The 23,918-nt window shown below is 42.3% G+C and overlaps 1 protein-coding gene across 1 annotated transcript in view; it reads left to right on the top strand.

The window, feature by feature from the left end:
• MC5R (melanocortin 5 receptor) overlaps nt 1-23,918 on the top strand; it is a 977,289-nt gene that overhangs the window by 579,052 nt on the left and 374,319 nt on the right. The window lies entirely within an intron of this gene.

The following is a 23,918-nucleotide window of genomic DNA, read 5'->3' on the forward strand; positions in this document are numbered from 1 at the left end:
AGAGTGCTTATTTCTAGTTTCAATCATTTTTATGAATATGGATGTGGGATATGATAACATACATCCTTTATCATCCTTTTACTTGTTTTAGATGATTTATGAGGTGCAGTGACACCGATTGTATACCATTTAGGACATCATGATTTCATAGTGGGATACTGTACATGAACTTCTTTTATTTTGTTGTTGGATAAACTATAATTGATGACTTTAAATTTCAATAATATGCTGGCTATCCTGAATGCCATAGAGTGGGATATTATTATTAAGGTATTTAAAAATGTTTTCACACCAAATTTTTTTTTTTTTTATTACTGTTTAAGTGTTTTTTGTACATTCTCTTAGCATCTGAGCTTGATGGACTACTAAGATAACCTCATTATAGCACAGGAAAACAAGAAGAGGAGGAAAGGAGGAAGGAGGGGGGCAGATGAGAACAGGAGTGATATGATTAATAAAATCCTATGAAAAGTATCATCGTCATGATCTATAAAGTTAATGAGATGGATATAGATTTCTACTAAAAACAGTTTATAATTTTCGGATAGTTTTGAAAAGATCTTGGAGTTGGGGTGTTGATGTTTCAAGGAAATGAGGAGAATTGGTTATATTCATTCATCCCCTGTGGTTCAATGCTATCCATTAAAAAAATCCATCTTGATTCCTTTTTTCAAAAGTTCATTTTTCATATCCCCCCCTCTTATACCCAGACGTACTCTTTCCAAACCATGGATCTTCAGTTCTGATGGGTCCCCACCATGTTTCTTCAAAAAGTGTCTGGCCACACTCGTTAGATTCTTAAAGTTCTTACGGTCTTTTTCTGCATTTTTTATGCCTCTGATGTGCTCCATCAGTCTTACTCGCATCTGTCTGCTTGTGAGTCCCACGTATTTGGATCCACAAGGACACTCTAAGCAATATATGACCCCCGATGTTTTACAATTAATGTAGTCATATATCTTGTGTTTTTGACCAAATCTGTCTTCAACTTCTTTAATTTTTCTGATATATTTACAGGTGCTACAGTCTCCACACTTGTAGCATCCCTGGAACTTGTTCTCTCCTGGTTTGTTTTTTACATAATGACTGTGTACTAGGATATCTCGTAAATTTGGGGATTTTCTCCAACTAGTGTGTACCCTGTTTCCCAGAATCTCTGTTAGTTCTTGGTCCGTTGTAAGGACATTCCAATGTTTCTGGAGAATGTTTTGTATTTCCTTCCATTCAGCACAGAAAGTGCCCACAAAGCGTATCTTCTCATCTGTTTTTTTATTTTTCTGAGTTTTGGGGACTTTCTGTGCTGAATTGAAGAACTTTAAGAATCTAACGAGTGTGGCCAGACACTTTTTGAAGAAACATGGTGGGGACCCATCAGTACTGAAGATCCATGGTTTGGAAAGAGTACGTCTGGGTATAAGAGGGGGGGATATGAAAAATGAACTTTTGAAAAAAGAATCAAGATGGATTTTTTTAATGGATAGCATTGAACCACAGGGGATGAATATAACCAATTATCCTCATTTCTTTGAAACATCAACACCCCAACTCCAAGATCTTTTCAAAACTATCCGATATTATAAACTGTTTTTTAGTAGAAATCTATATACATCTCATTAACCTTATAGATCATGCCGATGATACTTTTCATAAGATTTTATTAATCATATCACTCATGTTCTCATCTGCCCCCCTCCTTCCTCCTTTCCTCCTCTTCTTGTTTTCCTGTGCTATAATGAGGTTATCTTAGTAGTCCATCAAGCTCAGATGCTAAGAGAATGTTCAAAAAACACTTGAATAGTAATGGTGTGAAAACATTTTGAAATACCTTAATAATAATATCCCACTCTATGGCATTCAGGATAGCCAGCATATTATTGAAATTTAAAGTCATCAATTATAGTTTATCCAACAACAAAATAAAAGAAGTTCATGTACAGTATCCCACTATGAAATCATGATGTCCTAAATGGTATACAATCGGTGTCACTGCACCTCATAAATCATCTAAAACAAGTAAAAGGATGATAAAGGATGTATGTTATCATATCCCACATCCATATTCATAAAAATGATTGAAACTAGAAATAAGCACTCTCCAAAAAATCATGAATAAACACTTTGGGGGACATTTACCAAAATGGATTCGTAGAAAAAAGGTGTATTCGTAGGGAGAAATACACCTTTTTTTTTACGAATTTGTATTTTCGGGATTTACAATCCCAAAAATACAACAATTCGTAGTCCTAAAGATGGAACATTCGTATTTGTATTTACAAATACGAATGTCTACACCATTGATAGAATACGACAGAAATCACCATTCAAAAGAATGGTGGTTTCTGATTTACTAAGCAGCCGTACTGACAATACGGCTGCTAAGTGGTGTGAAACACCCACGCAAATACGACAGGAAAATAGAACACCATTTTCATGTCGTATTTGCGTTTTAGCCTGCACGGATCAGTCAGATCCGTGCAGGCTTAAGTGTTAAAAAAATAGAAAAATTAAATAAATTAAAAAAAAAACCGGCGTGGGGTCCCCCCCCACAGCCGAAACCAGCACCAGGCTGACAGAGGCTGGAGCCGGTAATTAAAAATCAGGGAACCCGACAAATAGGGGTTCCCTGATTTTTAACAACCAGCCCCAGGCTCCTGCTCTGGGGCTGGTTCCCAAAATACGGGGGACAAAATGAGTAGGGGTCCCCCGTATTTTAAGAACCAGCCCCAGGCAAAACCAGCCAGCAGGGTAATGCCACAGCCGGGGGGAGACTTTTTATGCAAGTCCCCCCGGCCAAAGCATTAACCCTACCGACCAGTCAGCCTGGCCAGGGGCCCTGGGGGAGTGGGGACCCCCCCAATAAAGGGGTCCCCCCCTCCAGGACTTACCTGACCAGGCTGAAGCCTGGTGCTGTCCTCGATGCCCCTGGGCGGTGGGCATCGAGCTGATAAATGGTGTAAAAAAATAGAACAATCAATTGTTTTTTACTGTGGCACTACAAGTGCCAGCAAGCCTCCCCAGCAAGCTGGGACTTGGAGAACCACAAGTCCCAGCCTGCTGGGCATTAAAGGGCCCGCTGGGTCTTGTAGTGCCACAGTAAAAAAAATAGTTAAATAAAACACACTGACACCCGTTTTAAATAAAAGTTTAATACACACATTACATACATACTGATACTTACATTTCTTGATCCCGTAGGTAGCCCTGGTCCTGATGTCCTGTGTCTTCCAGGTCCATGTCGGCTGTCTGCGTCGTCCTCCAGGTCCATGTCGACGGTCCGTGTCGTCCTCCAGGTCCATGGCGGTGTCCGGGTCCGAAGAAATCCATGTTGGAGCTGTGGAAGGAAATCCTACTCACCTGTTCCTGCGCTGAAGAAGTCTTCTCTTGATCCGACGTAATCCAGGTAATCTTCATGCTGTCGGCGCTCCCCGCTGTCTGCGCTGTCTCTGCATCGCGCTGAGGAGAGATGCTGATGTTTCATATTCGGCGCCTCTCCTCAGACTGAATTCTATTGGCCGCCTAGCGGGCCAATCAGGAGCCGAGAAAGTCGGCTCCTGATTGGCCCGCTAGGCGGCCAATAGAATTCAGTCTGAGGAGAGGCGCCGAATATGAAACATCAGCATCTCTCCTCAGCGCGATGCAGAGACAGCGCAGACAGCGGGGAGCGCCGACAGCATGAAGATTACCTGGATTACGTCGGATCAAGAGAAGACTTCTTCAGCGCAGGACCAGGTGAGTAGGATTTCCTTCCACAGCTCCAACATGGATTTCTTCGGACCCGGACACCGCCATGGACCTGGAGGACGACACGGACCGTCGACATGGACCTGGAGGACGACGCAGACAGCCGACATGGACCTGGAAGACACAGGACATCAGGACCAGGGCTACCTACGGGATCAAGAAAGGTAAGTATCAGTATGTATGTAATGTGTGTATTAAACTTTTATTTAAAACGGGTGTCAGTGTGTTTTATTTAACTATTTTTTTTACTGTGGCACTACAAGACCCAGCGGGCCCTTTAATGCCCAGCAGGCTGGGACTTGTGGTTCTCCAAGTCCCAGCTTGCTGGGGAGGCTTGCTGGCACTTGTAGTGCCACAGTAAAAAACAATAGTTTGTTCTATTTTTTTACACCATTTATCAGCTCGATGCCCACCGCCCAGGGGCATCGAGGACAGCACCAGGCTTCAGCCTGGTCAGGTAAGTCCTGGAGGGGGGGACCCCTTTATTGGGGGGGTCCCCACTCCCCCAGGGCCCCTGGCCAGGCTGACTGGTCGGTAGGGTTAATGCTTTGGCCGGGGGGACTTGCATAAAAAGTCTCCCCCCGGCTGTGGCATTACCCTGCTGGCTGGTTTTGCCTGGGGCTGGTTCTTAAAATACGGGGGACCCCTACTCATTTTGTCCCCCGTATTTTGGGAACCAGCCCCAGAGCAGGAGCCTGGGGCTGGTTGTTAAAAATCAGGGAACCCCTATTTGTCGGGTTCCCTGATTTTTAATTACCGGCTCCAGCCTCTGTCAGCCTGGTGCTGGTTTCGGCTGTGGGGGGGACCCCACGCCGGTTTTTTTTTATTTATTTATTTATTTAATTTTTTTTTTACACCTTGCAGCCTGCACGGATCTGACTGATCCGTGCAGACTGCCTACAAATAATTCGTATTAGCAGCCGTATATACGGCTGCTAATACGAATTCCTACGACATCGGTGGGTTACAAAGCAGTCGTATATGACTGCTTTATAACTGATCCTCCGGAACACGACTTTGCATACGACTGAAACAGTCGTATGCAGTCGTAGGGAAAATACCAATACGAAAAACTAGGTTTTTCATATTGGTCAATTTCCCCCTTTAAGTCAAGTCACAAATATAAACGTCACCATTCTTATAGAGTACAGGTTTTAGACTATGAAACCTGTCAATTCATACAATAAATATAAGCACATTATACACATCCACATACTGGTAGTAGAGTAAATATGTGAATATAGATAATGAGATATATCATTATTACAATAGTTTTTTCACGTTCTTTTCACTTATTTATAATAATTTTTCACGGCTTTGAACACATCAATAATTTATTTATAACACTGTACACACAATTTTTTCTCTTTTTCTTCTTCTCTCCTTTTTATAAAATGATTCCACCATATTATTAAACACTTACTTGACGACATAAGCGTCACAAGGAGGATGATTAATAGATGAACAATAATGCATCAAGTATGAGGAAACAACACAATATTTCAATATATGTCATAAATTATAATTGAAAATAAACACAAAATTATAAAATACAGGGTTTTGTAATTACAAAATCCTGATAATGACAAGAGAGTAGTGCAGTATCACTTAATGTGAATAACATTTCCAGTATCATCTGAATATGATTATCATTCCCAAACAAAAAGACAACATAATCACATTAAAATCAGGATCATATAGAAAATAGATCAATACAATGGACTAATACAAATGTTATAAATGTGTGTCTTTACTTAAGTAGTAGGTAGCCCCTCCTCAAAATAAAAAATTAAAGGAAATTTCCCTACAAAACATTTACATTAGAGGAGATAGGACTGTCCCACGAACATAAGAGACTGGTGCGGAAATCATTTTTGTTTTTGTATTTTCTAGTAGATGCATTACGCTTCAGTCACAACAATTACAATGGAATTGCAATATTACAATTATAACAAAGCAAAATAATTAAAACATTTCTAGGCTTTATAAGGTAAATTGCTTAATTTAACTGGTATTTGTTCAACTACAGATCTGTCTTGTTAAGGACTCTCAGTCCAGCTATGTAATGTCAGTTGCCTTTGTACTAATAGGCCTCAACCTAATACTTTAGTAATTCTTTTTAATTTAATTTAATAACTGTTTCTATCCTCTCTTTGCTGGAATTATTTCCCCAGACTCATCCAGTAGTGTTCGCTAACCCTGAAGGTTTATGGAAGGTATGCTTGCTTATTGAACTGAGCTTCAAATACGTCTTTACTTTCCCTGTAGCTTTGGTTTCCACTATTGCTGCTTTCACACCGCAAAACCTGCTTAGACCAGGTATTTAAAATGTTTTTTTTTTTTTTTAAACAGGTCAGAGCAAGTTTAACCCCTTTCACATCACATGTAAATACCTGGTGTAAAGCAGGTTTGCGGTGTGAAAGCAGCCTCTTGCTTTGGCAAACTGTTTACTCGTCCAGAACAAACTCCGATGTCAGCTCATCCAGCGGTGCCAGATACGCCAGGTACGCAGAGAGGAGCGCAGCGCAGACCACGGGGAGCAGCATCATGCCTAACCAAGGGAGAGCCTGTGGACCATCATGCTCCCCACTGTGTCAGCTTGACTAACCGGGAAGTATGAGAACTCTATCCCCCCCCCTCCTACCTGGGCAGCACAGCGCAGGAAAGAGAATGATCGCGCTGGGGGAAGGGGGTCCCTGCAGTGTATGTTAGATCAGTGGCGGGGTCCCTGCAGCAGATGGGAACTACTACTAGGGCCCGTCCGCTCCCTGCAAACAGCTTGGCGCCAAAGCATTCACTGTCCAAAAACCATCGGAACGGGGCCGAATTCACCCAGTTCCGAAGGGACTAGAACAGGGCTGGGCAACACCGGCCCTCCAGATGTTAGTGAACTACACATGGATGCTTTGCATTAGTTTTGCTATGTGGCCATGCTGAAACTGATGCAAGGCATGCTGGGATGTGTAGTTCATCAACATCTGGAGGGCCGGTGTTGCCCAGCCCTGGACTAGAATGACCCCTCTGTCTCTTTTCTTGTGTAGAAGGTGTCTTGGTAGATATGAAAATTGTGCCCCAGATAGTGAATAACTAGAGTGTTACAGAATAAACTGAGCCTTTTCTCCTCACTACTGATCCCCAAGTCAGGCAGCCAACACATAGATTACATACAACAATACAAGGGATGCTTATATGTGTTTAACTGACTCCCCTTTTTCTATTTGAGGTCTGTGCTGCAGTCCACACGCAACAGCCACCAGTGGCAAATTCAGGATTATTAGAGGGTGGTTTCCAAATGTAACCCATAATCTCCCACTCTGCAGGGCATTGGAGTAAGTATGGAGTCTGGGGGAGCCGTAATAGACCTCAAAATTAGTCTTTTTATACACTGTATACTGTATGTAATAGAGTATTAATATTTATCAGCACAGATGGTCTATAGTATAGGCTGTTTCAAAGATGTAAATAAGATACAGTAAAGGTGCCCATACACAGTACAATTTTTCCTGTGCGTTTTGAACTAGATCGCATCGCACTGGATGCGATCAAATTGCATGCCATTTGCATGCATTGCGATTAAAAGGCAATACATTAAGTATGTGCAGCACATACTTTTTTGTACTGTGCAATGAGATGCCTGTGGGAGTGCGCATCAGATCATACAGCACAATTGTACTGTGTATGGGCACCTTTAATGGTATTAAAAAAGGTTACACATATAATAAATACACAAACATAATAATAACAGTACTGCACATTCTAAGCTCACAATCTCCCACTTCATGGTAAGGCTCCTGTCTATTCCTCCTGGCAGCTGCTTTCTGGTCCATTGTGATGTTTAAGGGCTCAGAGCCACACATACAGTAAATGTGGTAGAAGCTGGTACACTAGGCACGTGCAGCAGCTCTGCTCTGTCCCTTACACTGCATGATGTGGTGGCAGCACTATTGATCAAGTTATAAAATTATATACTGTACCAATGCTATTGTCATAATTTAAAGGCACTTGCCAAGAGGAGGGGGATTTCTGGGTAAACACCCCCCCCCCCCCCACACACACACACATTTGCCTCCTATGGCCACCACTGCTTTGAATGAATTGGGGATTCTAATATATGCAACTATAAAGGAAGAACTGGAAGGAAGGGGTGTACTGAAATTACAATGACTTTCAATTAATTTCATTATAGTTTTATGTTAAGGATTACATTGAATTAGGAATAAATTATGTTCTTTTAAATTATGTCATTGTATATATATTTTTTTTAAAAGGGGATTTTCTATCCATCAAGCTATCCCTCCTAACTGCTTCTTAAATTGCAGCAGGTTTGGGATACATTTTTTTTCAAATAAAAGCTTAAAAATGAATCTGATAAAAGCAGGTCCCAGCATCATTGTAGTTATGCATAATCGCAAACATTTATTTTAATGAAAGTTCATTGTGTCGTGTCCATGGCAGCTGAGTGGTTCGAACTAAGAATTAAAATTGGCACTCATAAAATGTGTTTTGGATGTAACTATGTTATTAAGGATACCTAAATTCAGATACTAAATGCAATATATGTGTTAGAAAAGTGTAAATATTTTTTAAAGTTAAAGGGGGATATTCAATCCCTGCCGCTATTTCTGATGGGAGAAATAGCGGCGTGTGCCTATTTTATAATGTCTTTCCCGACAGCATTGAAGTGGCAGATCAACAGAACGGGCCCCGACTTCAAAGTCGGGCCTGTTTTGCAGAGAACGGCCGCCAGTTGTCGTGATCACTGCCGGATCTCGACAATCCCCACCCATTTACGCAGACATGCCCCCTTTCCGCCGATCGGCAGATGGGACATTGAATCCCGCTTGCCGATATACAGGCGAGCAAAATAAAAACGGACCAGGGTCCCGGCTGTCACAGTTGTGACCCGGGATTGAATACCCCCCAAAAATCTAGATTTATCTAAAATGCTGGATATTCCTCCTCTTATCATTCCACATAGTCAGTTTGTCAATGAAGTATCTGCTCCACAGAAAATGTGGAGGTCAGACACATTGCATGTAACTGCCTCTCACCACTCATTTAAAAATGATTAATTGATGGAGCTTAATAGGCCCCCTTGACTATGGTTCATTTGGTCAGATGCGAATTTGCATCCTTGCGAGTGAATCACATCCTGCCTTGCGAATGGTGGTTATGCCAGCCCACCATCTGCAAGGCACGTGTATTCGCACTGGCTGCGAATGGATGGTTTACATAAACACCCATTCGCAGCCTGCGTGGTAACACTCACAACATTCGATGGTTGCCGACCGTCAAATGATGTGTAACGTGCACGCAGATGTAAGGTTGCTCATAGCAACCTTATATCTGCATGCCAGTGGCGTGCGGTGGGATGAGGCAGGTGAGGCACAGACTTTCCTGTCATACTAGCGCATATGCCGGCGCTTTGGATTGATAAAGTATATCAAAAATACAAATAATTTATTAATAAAATCTTATTTTTATTATTCTAATTTTTATAGTCAAAACGATGGAGTAAAAAGTTTATGGCAGGTGAGGCAGTGCCTCCCCTGGCTGCCTTTTCTGCACATGTCTTATCAAAACTCAGCTAATCTCCAGCAGTGTATACTGGTGCACATGTGTATAATGCCTGTATGTACCCTATGGCTCATATAGTGTGTGGATATCTAGCTCTGGTACTTGCCAGGGACTCTTGAGCTATTTACCTCACCGCACGTCCATGCTGCATGCACATTTGGAGGGAAGCGGGCGGGCAGCTGACATCCAGTGATGCACGCTGCCCGCCTCCCGCACCCATGTAATCAGTCCAATAGCATGAGAACGCCCAGCGTTCTCATGGAATGCCCAGAAAATGCTGGACCGCACCACAGCCCCCCATTCACGAGGATGGGTGCATGCACCCAGCAAACAGTTTGTTTTCTGTGGCTGCATGCACCCAACACATGCACATGCGCAAAGCAAAAATATTGGCAAATAATGCTTAGAGCGCCCAGTCGCCGCTGCCGGATCCCCGCAGTCTAGACCCTGGACCCTGCTGTGCTCCTCACACCAGAAAATGCAGGAACTAGGCTGGTGTGAAAGGGGCCAACCCGGGAATGTCCCTGCATGATCCAGGGACCATATTCTCTGCATTTTCTGGTGTGAAAGGGGTATTACTCAGTTTCCCACTGTTTTTGTTTATTTCAGATTAAACTGTAATCAATTCCAACTGTTAAAAATATATTTATTGCTTCCCCAGGGTACCAGGCATGCCATGTTACAGTACAGGCTATTTGAGAAATGACTGGTTGGTACTTTATATCTATGCATTTATCTGTGCTTAGAATACTGTATATGCCCTAAGTATGTAAAAAAAAAAAAAGGACTAGTATAGTGAGACTTAATATATATATACCTTCAATTCTTTATTACAATAAAGCCTCATTCACTATTTTAAAACATTTTGTAAATACAGATGTAGCCGGACTTATTGTTGCTGGCGAACCGCCAGCAGCATGTTGCTGGCGATCCGCCAGCAACACGGCGCTCCAACTGACTGAGACGCGCGTGCGTCCCCCACGCACGCACGTCTCAGTATCCGGGCGGCGGGGCGGGGAGGCGGACGCAATACTGTCCGCCTCCCGCTCGTGCGCGCGCGTCCCCTTCCGGCATACAAATGGAGTCGCCATCGCCATCCCCTGCAAAGATGAATCCCGCTACATCTGTATCATCGCAATATAACTGTCCATGTGTGTGTGTGTGTGTGTGTGTGTATATATATATATATATATATATATATATATATATACACTGTATACACACACACATACACACACAGGTCGAGTCTTCCGTAAATCTGTTATCCGAAATATTCCAAAAAACGTGTTTTTTTTTATATTTCGAAGGCGGCCTTCAGGATCTTCTTCCCAGCAGTGTATTACGGGAGTTCACGGGCGATTATTAATAAGGTTTTTACAAAAACTTGTTATTAAATTTACATTTATTTCTATAAATTAATCAGGAACACTACCAAAGGAAGTAGAAATTATGTATTGAAATCTGACAGTTTATGTCCTGCTATTTTTAAAAATTCTCTTTCCAAAGGCCATTTCTGTCAGATAAAAGGGGATTACTTCATGTCCTGACACATCGAATATAAAAGCTCTTGAAATTATATTTCATGAGGTAAAAAGAAGAACATTTGAAATAACTGAGTGAAAAACATGGTGACAAAGTCACAGTGCCCTTCTTACAAACGATAATTTTAATTAATACAGTTAAAAAAGAGGCCACATAAAGTGTTCCTAGAGCGGATCTTATACTTTTTAACAGTCCAATCGCTAGAACCCAAGCGATAACTGTAGGGAGTACAAAAGCACCATTTGTGACAGGTAAATATATTTTTTAGTCACCTGTTATATTCATATTAAGTGAATCTTTAAACACTGACACATCCTGACATTCCTAGTAGACAGTACACAGAGCTGGATGAAGACTAAAGCAGGGAATGTACAGTATGATAAAGTTAAGCTGTGAATATACTGTTTCTATAACTAGAGAAATCTCGGGGGAGAGAATTTTTAGGATAATGACACACTTATAATGAAGTTTAATGAAATACGGTTTTGGGCGGCATGCTTTCAATATGACACTGCAAAACCCCGCAGGCCTGAAATAAAATGTGGCCCGGGGAAGGGGCGTGGAATCACAGAATGTCTGCACTCGAGAAACCACGCCTCCATTTCACCACTGTGGGGGCATGGCAAGTGATCTAAAAGAGCTGCTGGCCGTACCCCCTCTTCCTTCTGTCCCTGCTACTTCACTCAGCAGAGCAGCAACTAACAGGGGGACTCCCAACTGCCTCCCACCACGGGACACTGCTAGCAAAAATCAGGACAATTGGCAGTACTTCCCCTGTAATTTTGTTTAAAATAATACAAAGACTATACCTATTACACATTCTGTGCCATACGTATTTTCTTTATATCATTTTAGCAATTTGTAATATTTAAAATATTTTGTGAGGCACCGATAAGTGTGCCTCCCACTAACAAGTGTAAGGGGATGAAGCGGGGGGTGCGCGGTTAAGCAGGGTGGGTCAGCGGCTGACTCTGCAGCATGCAGCGCAGGTGCAGTGGTACCAGGCGTAAACCCCATGTCCCACATTGCTGGTGTTAGCAGATCTGATGGGAAAGACCCAATTATGATGCTGCTGCTGTCTCCAGCGTCCTCCTAGCGTGAGAGCACATGCGCCGGATCAGCGCTGCCGGGCCGCGGCTGCATAAGAAGTGACCCAGCGCATGTGCTCTGGCGGTAGGAGGAAGCTGGTAGCAGCAGCAGCATCCACAGCGCCAATAATACTCACTAATGCGGCCGCGGCGCTGTGCACGTCGTAGCCGCAAAAAAGGGGAGAAGAGCCGCATGCGGCTCGCGAGCCGCGGGTTGGCCACCCCTGTCCTAGTGTCACACTGGTGATGTTGATTAATATTAATAGTTGCTGCATCTATTTTAATTATATTTAGTGATTTGCTTTCAATTTAATTTAACTTTTACATTCTATTAGTGTGTTATCTTAATCTATCCACGTGTTAAGTCAGAGGTTCCCAAACGCGGTCCTCAAGGCACCCCAACGGTCCAGGTATTAAGTTTATCCATGCTTGGCCACAGGTGACTTAATTAGTAGCTCAGTCAGTCTGATTTAACCATCTGTGCTGAGCCATGGATATACCTGAAACCTGGACCGTTGGGGTGCCTTGAGGACCGCGTTTGGGAACCTCTGTGTTAAGTGCTTTTTTTTAATTTATTTTTTATTTGTCTATTATATCTTGTGGTTTTTAATTATTTTTTTCCTGTGGTCGTGTTATTTCTATTTAGGTAAGAAAAAAAATATTCTTTCTTTCCTTTCCCCTTTGCTTTTTTTCCCTTCCTTCTCACAAAAGCTGTTGTTGAACGTTATGTTAGTGATGCCTTATATGGCTTTTTAATTATTACTAAATGGTGGTCCTATGTAATATGTTGAGTAGTACCATCCTCCCCACATTTTGTAAATTTTGTTGATACAGTTTCTTGAAAAATATACATGTCTCTCGTGCTTAATGAATTGTTTACCAAGTTAATCCATTCAATTTTCCCAGGTGCGTTTTTTCCATCCATGTCCTTGCTATGATTACTTTTATTAGGGAACTTAAATTGATGGGCAGTAGTAGTAGTAGTATGTTTATTTATAAGGCACCACAAAGTGTCCGCAGCGCCGTACATAGCAAACAAAAAACAAATTACAAGGTCACGTACAGGGTGTGTTGATAAAATACAGCATAAATAGGGGTATAGCTGGTAGAACTAAAATCAGCATCAGTTTGAAATTGTCGAGGAGACTGAAGATGAAGTAGAGGAAGGGAAGAACAGGACAAGAGCACCTAAAGAGGTAGGGTGAGTACGTGAGGAAGGAGGGCCCTACTCATAAGAGTTAAAATACTAAAAGGAGGTGGGTGGACGAACGAAAAACAATAGGATAAGTAGGAACGGATGGGAACAGAGGCAGGATAGGAGGATCAAAAGAGGTTAGGAGGAGGGATAGGCTAGTCAAAAAAAGTGGGTTTTGAGGGAGCGTTTGAAGGAGGTAAGGGAATCAGAAAGCCTGATGGGTGGCGGGAGGTTGTTCCAGTGCAGGGGGGCAGCGCGAGAGAAGTCTTGGACACGGGAGTGGGAGGAGGTGATTAGGTGAGAGGTCAGTCGGTGGTCAGCAACGGAGCGAAGAGGACATGAGGGAATGTGGATAGAGATCAGTGAAGAGAGGTAAGGAGCGGTGGAGGAGGAGAGAGCCTTGTAGGTGGTGGTGAGGAGTTTAAAGAGAACTCAGAAAGGAATGGACAGCCAGCGAAGAGATAGACAGAGGGGGGAGGTGGAGGTAGAGCGGCGGGAGAGGAAGATGAGCCTAGCAGCAGCGTTAAGAATGGATTGGAGAGATGCGAGGAGGGTGAGAGGTAGCCCAGAGAGAAGGATGTTGCAAGGCGGGAGATGACAAGAGAGTGAATGAGAATCACGTCAGTGGAGAGGAATGGTCTGATGCGCAAGACTGTGAGAGCACGAATGTGGAGGGTGAAAGAGTATGATGACACCAAGGCAGCGCGTTTGGTCGGTGGAGGTGATCTCAGTTTCACCAATGCTGATGGAGATAGTGGGAGAAGAGGGGATGTTCGGGAGATGGAAGATTAGAAGTTCAGTTTTAGCCATGTTTAGTTTCAGGAAGCGTTGGGTCATCCAGGCTGAGATGGCCGTGAGGCATTCAGAGACCTTGGACAGGACTGATGGGGATAGGTCGGGGGAGGAGAGATAGATTAGGGTATCATCAGCATAAAGGTGGTAATGGAAACCATAGAAGCTGATAAGGGTGCCCAGAGAGGTGGTGTAGAGGGAGAAGAGGAGAGGGCCAAGAACTGACCATTGGGGAACACCGACTGGCTGCAGGGTAGTAGGAGAGGAGGAGCTCGGAGTGGAGACGGAGAAGGAGCAATTGGAGAGGTATGAGGTGAACCAGGAGAAGACAGTGCCAGTGATGCCAAAGGAGCGGAGGGTGTTGAGCAGGAGAGGGTGGTCAACAGTGTCAAAGCAGCCGACAGATCAAGCTGGATGAGGATAGAGAAGAGGCCTTTGGATTTAGCCGATAATAGATCGTTGGTGACTTTGGTCAGGGCAGTATCAGTGGAATGTAAAGGGCGTAACCCGGATTGGAGGGGGTCTAGAATGGAGTTAGCAGTAAGGTGGCTTAGGAGACGATTATAGGTCAGACGTTCTAGGAGCTTGGAGGCAAAAGGGAGGAGGGAGATGGGCCTGTAGTTGGATGAAGAGTTGGGGGTCCAGATTTGTTTTTTTGAGAATTGGGGAGATAAGAGCGTGTTTGAAGGAGGAAGAGAAGATCCCAGAGGATAGGGAAAGATTAAAGAGGTGAGCCAGGTGAGAGCAGACTGACGGACTGAGACGACGGATAATATTGGAGGGATAGGATCAAGCGGGCAGGTGGAGGGAGAAGCGGATTGTAGGATAGAGTGGACTTCAGCGGCAGTGGTGGGGTAAAATGAGGACAGGGGTGGGAAGGACGGGAGTGGAGATGTAGGAGGGGAGGAGGGAGAGGTCATGGCAGCAGGGATGGCAGTCCTGAGAGAGGAGATTTTGGTTGAAAAGTAGGTAGCAAAATCAGCGGCTACGATGGAGGACGGAAGAGCTGGAGGAGGGGGGGAGAGCAAGGAGTTGAAGGTTGGTTGGATGATTGGGAAAGGATGAGGGACTTAAAGTAGGATTCCTTGGCCAGAGCAAGGGCAGAGCTGAAGGAGGAAAGAATGAATTTGAAATGGAGATAATCCGAGAGGGAGCGTGATTTCTTCCAGAAGCGCTCAGCAGTGCGAGAGCACTTTTTAAGGAATCGGGTGATAGGCGAGTGCCACGGTTGGGGGTTGGAGCATCGAAGGGGGATAGAGGAGGAGGGACAGGCAGAGTCCAATGCCAAAGATAGGGTGTCATTATAGAGGGAGGCGGCAAGGTTCGGGCAGGACATGACGGCGATTGGGGCGAGAAGAGGACACAGTGTGTTTGAGAAGGCAGCAAGATCAAGCGTGTTGATGTTATGCCATGAGACAATGCGCTTGGGAGGGGGGGTGGGAGAGGGGGAAGCGGAGAGGGAGAGGGAGATGAGGTAATGGTCAGAAAGAGAAAAAGCTGAGATAGTGTAGTCAGTAAGGAAACAAGAGCGAGAGAAGATGAGATCAAGGGAGTGTCCTTGGATGTGGGTGGGAGAGGTAGTCCACTGAGATAGGCAAAGAGAGGAGCAGAGAGAGAGGAGTTTGGAGGTGCCACGATCAGTGGGGTTATCCAAGGGGATGTTAAAGTCACCAAGAATGACAGATGGCAGGTCAGAGGAGAGGAAGTGTGGAAGCCAGGTGGTGAAGTTGTCAAGAAATTGGGAGATAGGGCCAGGGGGGCGGTAGATTGCAGCAAAATGGAGGTGGTAGGGGTAGTATTGACGGATGGAGTGAGACTCAAAGGAGGAGAAAAGGAGTGAGGGTTCAGGGTGAATGAACCTGTGAGTGAGGGTTCAGGGTGAACTCCTGTAGGTGCAGGAGGCTGAGAGGAGAAAACCCACGCCGCCACCTTGGCGACCGTCAGGTGTGAGAGAGAGAGAGGCCACTGTGGGAGAGAGCAGCTTGGAGAGACAGAATCAGAGGTGGAGAGCCAGGTCTCGGTGATAGCAAGGAGGTGGAATGCGCTATAGGTCAAGGATGGCAGGGAGTTTGTTGCAGATGGATCTTGCGTTCCATAGAGCACAGAAAAGAGGGGGTAGGTTGGGTTGTTTATTTATGTGGATAAGGTTTTTGGGATTGCAGAAGCGAGGGGGGGTCGTTGGGAGGGTGGGGGCGCGGGGGCGAGTGGTCAGGATAGGTATGGGATGGGAGGGGGGAGGATCGGCAGGAGAAAGTGAAGTTAAGAGATTAACAGCCATGAGGACCAGAGGTGAGAGGGTAGGTTATTGAAAGCAGAGAGAGAGCAGGGATTTGGGAAGACAGACAGCGTCTGTAGTAGATTGCGAGGATGTGGTAGATAACATAGTAAGAGAGCTTGGGATATGAAAGAGGATATAAGGTAACAGGCAAGGAACAACAGCTTCAGTTTCCAACTCACAGGTCACTTAAGTATTCAAGCTTCACTTTGGTCTGCAAGCTTCCCTCTCAACTCTGGAATGCCTCCAGAGTTGTCTTAACTCTTGAGGCATTCCTTGATTGGTCCATGCTTCTAGTATTAGTGCGCTGGGCTTGATTTCCTGCTGGGGTATACCCAGACTCACCATGATATCCTACCAAAATCTCTGTACCACCTTACATTGCCAAATTAAGTGCCATAAATTACATCCCCCTTCTTTGCATTTTGGGCATTCGTCTACCCCCTTGCCCGAGAACCTACTTATTTTAACAGGCGTTAGGTATGTGCGATGTATTATGTTGTATTGTATCTGTTGCACGCTTAAAGAGTTTGTTGATAACTTAAGTGTAAACAGCGCCTTTTCCCAGCCCTCATTTGTAAGTTCCGGGATATCTCCGACCCATTTTAATACAAGGTGTTCTAGTTGATCTTTCTGTGTTATCAATATCATTTGTTTGTAACATTTTGAGGTACATTTAACTGTGCCTAACTTTTTGATGAATATTTTTATTGGGGTGTCTTTAAGATTTATGGCCTCATTTTTTGTATATTGATCAAAGGCACTCCTTAACTGAAGATATCGAAAGAACATATTTTGTGGCAGATCGTATTCTTCCTGAAGTTGGGAGAATGATTTCAATCTATTTTGCTCATATAATTGACCAATTGTTTTTATTCCATGGGCACACCATACTGCACCCCCTTGCTGTTTTTCCAGTTTTTTTTTAAAAGAGGTTAAAGAAGAAAAGGTGGTGTTGGGATCTCGCCTCTCATAACCCTCTTCTTTGCTGACCCATTTCCAGATTTTTATGGCCTGGTTAAGAATCTGAGGATATTTTTTAAGACATCCTTTTGTAATAGAGATTTGGTATCTCTGTCAAAACACCCCGTTCGCCTCCCTGGTATCCGTATGATATCTTTAAACACACGGCTCCCAGGTGCAGAAAGGGGGGGCCAGCAAGAGAACCAATAAATCGGGCGCACAACACTAATCAATGATATAAAAACTTATATAGTTCAAAAAAGATGGGCTGCTTGCTGCTCTCAATTGGGGACCTCTGTCAGCCCCAAAGAATAAACTACTTTACAGAATATCGGCAAGATATTTTAAGAGAGCGCACCAGCAACACCAATTTAAAATATTAATTTTATTTACATCAACTGCAAATTAGTGATCACAAATATAAAAATGACATAAAAAAAAAATAACAATATATTAGTACGATACCATAGGGACAATACTGTAATTATATAAATTGAATTTCTGGTGCATAGATAGAGCAGAAGTTGCACCCCATATATCGAATGTCCACTAATAATACCCCATGATGGTGTTCAGGTCTCCAATCTCTCTTAGTCACACACTGATATTAATTGGATAGTGTGTATTGAACCCACCAATTATGGCAATAGTTGTATCAGTAATTTAGTAATTTCACCAAAGGCAATATAACTGTCTAATACAACTTAGAGTCAGTTTTGAGTTCCGGATCGCACATCCAAGTGCTGTATATATTTAAAACAGATGTAGCACTGTTGTAAATAATATTGTGACTTTTGCAAATTTTTACGTAGAAAGTACAGGAGGCAGCAGCCCCGGAGCTTATCGGGTCCCGATGTTAAAGCAGTGTTATTAGATACGAATCTTTAAAATTCCACCTGTGGGATTGGTCTCCTCCTGCTGTTTTAAGCTGTTGTGCTCGTATTGTTATAAGTGGCACTCGTGTTCCACACAGAGTGTGACTGGAGCAGCAGCCGGCTTTCAGAACGCCGTCTATCCTCAGCAGCGCGGTAATTCGACGAGACGGGGCAATGTCCGGTGTGTTGCCGTGGGAAAATTTGATGAGCAGGGACACAGTCCAAAGTGTTGCCCGGCAGATTACCCTCGATGTCCCGCTTTAGTGCTTCGGCAGCTGCCGGGGGTGGACGTGAGCACCCTGACTGCTGCTGACAAATAAGTCCAATTTACAGTGCGATTGGTATGGAATCCTGGACACCTCAGAATAAAAGGTAGAGAGTCTTTACGCGTTTCTCCGCCGTTATGTGTGGCGGTTTCATCAGAAGAATACTCTCTTTGTTTAGGGAACCATTTTTAAAAGTCCATTAGCCAATCAAACGATTGCTTCAATTAACAATATCACCTGCAGTAATTAAACAGGTCTATCCACCTGTCTCAATACAAACCACAAATGTAGGTGTTGCTTTGGCAAGTTTCAAACATATATTTAACATTTAAAAAAGTTTCTAACTAATTTGATCTAGTGCTATCTCTGTTTATAACAAAAGATCTAGAAAGCACGATGTTACAATAAGGGATTGAGTTACTAAAGATCACATTCTATGCACAGCGAGAGGAATGAGTTTACGTATATCAGTATCAAGAAGTTACTACTGTTATTATGGGGCTGTTGTGTGGCGCACCTCCTAGAGACGCTGCTACACAAACCAGAGAGCTCCGAGTTCTAAACCCACCAGCCACATTTCTCTATCATAATTTATATTTTTCAACAAACTGCATATTTAGTTAATGTTTTATTCTATTCTATTACTGTATATAGTTAGTCAGATTAAATACATATTTTTGTCATATCAATTATATATAGTTCACATAAAAAACATTTTTAACTATATAAATTCAGTGATGGCTCCGTTTATAGCAAAAAATATATATAAAGACAGCGCAATGTTATAAGAAGTTAAATTACTAAGGACCATATTAAATGTAAAGCGAGAGGAATGAGTTACGAATATCAGTATAAGGAAATTTCCAGTGTTACTATAGAGCTATTATGTGGCGCACCTCTTAGAGATGCTGCCACATAGACCACAGAGTTCTGAGTTCTAAACCCATCAGCTGCATCTCCATAATTTATATTTTTCTCAACACTGCACTTTTTTCTCCTTTTTCTCTATTCTTTCCCTCCCTATTTTTTACACAGAGAAGAATATCATAATAATAAGATTAATAAATAAATTATGTTGATCTACTCAGCAGCTTAGAAATATATAGTAATAGTGCGTTAGCCAGTTTGAGGATAATAGAAAACATGAAGGGACAGAGAAGGAAGGAGAAAATTATTCTTTACATCAGTATGTTAGACCAATAGTTTGGTCACGTATTCTTCAAAAGATTAATAATCAGTCAAAGACACCTGAATCCACCCAGTCAGGTGCAGAGGGAATATATCCATAGATATGTGAGACATCAGTATATTTTTGGCCCTATGTTTTACAGAAAGCTACCGATCAATTAAACCGAAACATATACATCGTCCCAGTTAGATACATAATAGTATCCAAAGGTAAGTTATACTGTACATATACACATATATAGAGTCACTACTGTATACATGCAAAGACCTCCCGAATTCTCCAGATATTGTAGATTGTTCACTTTATGTACCTAAACAGTTGAGTTCAATTGACTCGTTAAGACCAAGCGGTGTCAATGTCCCCAGAGAGAATATCCAAAATGCCTCTCTTTTGCATAGATTCAAGAACCGGTCCCCCCCTCTTTTAGAGACTGGTATGCCTTTAATAGGCATTCTATATTTCCCTGATGTTTCAATCTTACATGTCTAGATATGCTATGTATCTGGACCTGGTTTATAACGTTCCTTCTATGTTCAAGAAATCGTACGTTCAGAGACCGTATAGTCATCCCAACGTATTGCATACCGCAATCACATGTGATAAGATATATCACATATGTTGAGGCGCAGTTCAGGAAACTTTTTATCTTGTGTACTGACCGATTAGAAGAGGATGTGAATTGGAAGCTCTTATCTAAAAGGAATTTACAAGTGATGCATTTGTTCCTACCACATATGTGGCACCCCACTATCTTCAGGGACCGACTTTGCTCGGCTTCCATTTGCTTGAAATGGCTGGGAGCCAGAGCATTCTTTAGATTCAAATTTTTCTTTAAAATTATTCTCGGTTTTTCTTCTAAGACTGTTGCTAACTGTCTATCAGTTTTTAGAATCTTGTAATTTTTATTGATAATTTTCTTTATTTCATTAGAATGAGAATTAAATTTAGAAATAAACAGGGGATTATGATTATCAGTATAATCGATTTTACTACTGGAATCACTGTTAGATTTTTTGTTTTTTATTTTCCTTTCAAATAGAGACTCCCTATTAACTTTATTAACCTCCTCTAGAGCTGACATGAGGATATCTAGAGGGTATCCTTGATCTACAAACGAGAGAACTAAATCATTTGCTTGTTGTGTGAAAACAGAAGGATCTGAGCAGTTCCTTTTTAATCTCAGTAGCTGGCTCTTTGGAATGTTATTCAGCCAAGGGCGGTGGTGACAACTTCCATAATTTAAAATAACTATTGCAGTCCACTTCCTTTATAAAGGTCGATGTTGCAATTTTGTTATTTTTAATACATAGGGCAATATCCAAGAATGTGATACAGTCATAACTAATTGTGTGAACTTAAGCCCAAATGTGTTAGTGTTTAAAAAATTAACAAAATTAAGTGCTTTTCAGTGCCCCCCGTGCCACACAAAAAAACATATCATCAATATATCTGCCATAGGACACCAAGTTCGCCCCGTATGGGCCACCCCAGATGTAACTTTCTTCAAACAAACCCATATAAAGCTTAGCAAAGCTCGGGGCGAACTTGGTGCCCATGGCAGTGCCAAGGATCTGCAGAAAAAAAGAACCATTAAAAGTGAAATAATTATGTGATAAGATGAATGCAACAGAATCCAAAATAAAATTTCTCCTACAGTCACTCAGATCCTCATCCTCTCTCAGGAAATGTTGGAGGGCTTGAATCCCTTGCTCATGTGGTATGTTTGTATACAGGGACTCAACATCGCAAGTCATAAGTAAGTAATCCTCCTGCCACTCGCAATTCTGGACACCAATTAAAAATTTTGTGGTGTCTTTTATGTAGGACCTGAGTGACTGTACATGAGATTGAAGAAATGAATCAACAAAAGCAGAAAGTGAAGTGGTAGGGGCCCAACACCTGAAATAATTGGACGCCCAGGAGGTGAAGAAGAATGGCCTGTAAGAATGGCCTGGAGCGGCATTTGGCCCTGAATTGCCATGTTTACCAACTTTACTAGTTCTATCGATTGGTCCTGCTCCTTAAGCCATTCCTGTATATGGACCAGTTGTGTTGCAATATAGTATAATTAAAAATTCGGGAACGCAACTCCACCCTGTTCTTTTGCTCTCGTCAATGTGGCCAGCTTAATTCTAGGAGTTTTATTTATCCAAATAAATTTATTATTATTATTTATTTACAGTTTCTTATATAAATGATATCATTACTCCATTAAGTCTCCTGAATACAGTATCCCTGATGTAAATAGGAGAGTGTTGTAATACATAGAGTCATTTTGGCAGGATTATCATTTATATCTTGGGATATTCACCTCAGTGTTTTCTCTCTCCTCCAACCCACCCTCCTTTTTATCTATCATCAGGTGAGATTTGTCCCTGTTTATTGTTAACCCTTAGAATCCTCCTAATTCCTGGAGGGTTGCCATTACCCGTGGGAGATCTTTCTTACAATTGGCCATGTCCACTAATAAATCATCTGCATAGAGGAAGACAAGGTTTCCCATCTCCAATCCTCCACCTATCTGCTCTTCACACAAGATTTTCCTCAATTTACAGGTGGCTAGCTCAATGGCCACTGCGAATACGAGAGTGGGCAACCTTGACGCGTTCCCTGGAATAAGGGAAATGGATCGGATACAAACCCGTTGATAGAAACTCTGGCACTCGGGCTCTGGTATATAGAAAATACCCATTTTATAAATTTGGGTCCAAAACCAAATGCATCTAAAGTATTCCTCAGGTATGGCCATTTGACACAGTCGAGTGCCTTATTGGAATCGAATAAGGCCACTGCTAATTCAGTTCTATTGATCTTTCCGGTTTGTACAGTAGGTATGTAAATACTCTGCGCAAGTTTATTGCAGTAGACTTACCCCTCATAAAACCGGTCTGGTCTGGGTGTATAATTTTGACTGCTAATTTACATAATCTATTTGCAAGGACCTTTGCGAATATCTTGGCGTCTACCGCCAGTAAAGATATTGGTCGGTACGGTTCCGCCATTAGTGGATCTTTGCCATTTTTAATGATTAGCGTAATAATTGCCTCAAGGATTGTGAGATAATTCCCTCATTTTCCATTTCTTGGAAGAGATAGAACAGCCTTTGTACCAGAGTCCCCTCAAACAGCTTGTACATCTCCGCTGGTATACCGTTAATCCCCGATGCCTTACCAGTTGAAAGTCCTTTTATTGCACTTTCAACCTCTTCTAATTTTATGGACTGTTCTAATGCTTCCCTAGCCTCTAATGATAGCCTTGGACGGTTGGTGGTATTCAAATAATTAATAATAATATTGTTACTCCCTTTTTCTATTTTGGACTTATATATTTCTCTAAAATGGGACACAAATACCTCTACCACTTTTGGTGTCTCGCTCAATATTTCCCCCGTGTTTGAACAAATTTTGGAGATTACATTCGGGGGTTTATCCACTCTTGCGAGATATGCCATCAGTTAGCCTGCTCTGTCAGAATTTATGTATCTTTTATGAGACTCCTTTAATAGCCTACACTTCACCGTTTCTTGTAGGTGTACCAACCAGGCACATTGTGCCACCAACCATTCCTGTTTACTGGGATCAGTCTGCTGCTGTATATATTTTTGCTCTAAATTCATCATCTTTGCCTCTAACGTCAGTGCTGTTTTTTGATATGTACCCCTGAGCTGGGTTATTTTCTTTAATCATTATCCCCCTTAGAAAGGCTTTAAAAGAATTCCAGACAATCGCTGGTTTGGCTGAATCGATATTTGTCCCCAAAAAAACGTCTATTTCCATTTTGATATCGTCTAAGTTTCCAAGCTGGGGTAACCATACTGGTTGAAGCCTCCAATATTGGAAACCTCGACATGGCTCCAGATCAAGTTGTATCAACAGGAGGGAATGGTCTGAGATGCAGCGTGCTTTGTATTTAATTGTTGATATTTTATTAAGTAACTCTCTTGAAGAGAAAATTATATAAATTCTTGAAAAGTTTTTAAACGTTTGGGAATAGCATGAAAAGTTACGTTTTTTGGGAACTTTTCCCTCCAAACATCGCACCATCCCAATTCAGTAATAAATTAAGCAAAGCTACTTGTTCCCGCAGGGGTACACCTTCTAACACTCCATTTATCCAACCTGTGGTTCATCACAGTGTTGAAATCACCAAGACATATTAAGGGATTATCAGGTTTTACTGTGATGAATTCCACCACCACTCTCAATAAGTCAAATGCAAATGGTGGAGGGATATATACTGTTAATATACTAAATCTTACAGTATTAATATATCCATCTAAGAAAATAAAACGGCCATTCTGGTCAATCTGTATTGCTATGTGCTCATATACCACCGTTTTTTTAATCAAAATGGAAACACCACGAGAGGCTGACGTGAATGGCGCGTGAAAAGATCGTGCTATCCACGGTCGTTTT

This window comes from Crinia signifera, chromosome 5, assembly GCF_055691185.1.
Source record: "Crinia signifera chromosome 5, ASM5569118v1, whole genome shotgun sequence".
NCBI lineage: Eukaryota > Metazoa > Chordata > Amphibia > Anura > Myobatrachidae > Crinia > Crinia signifera.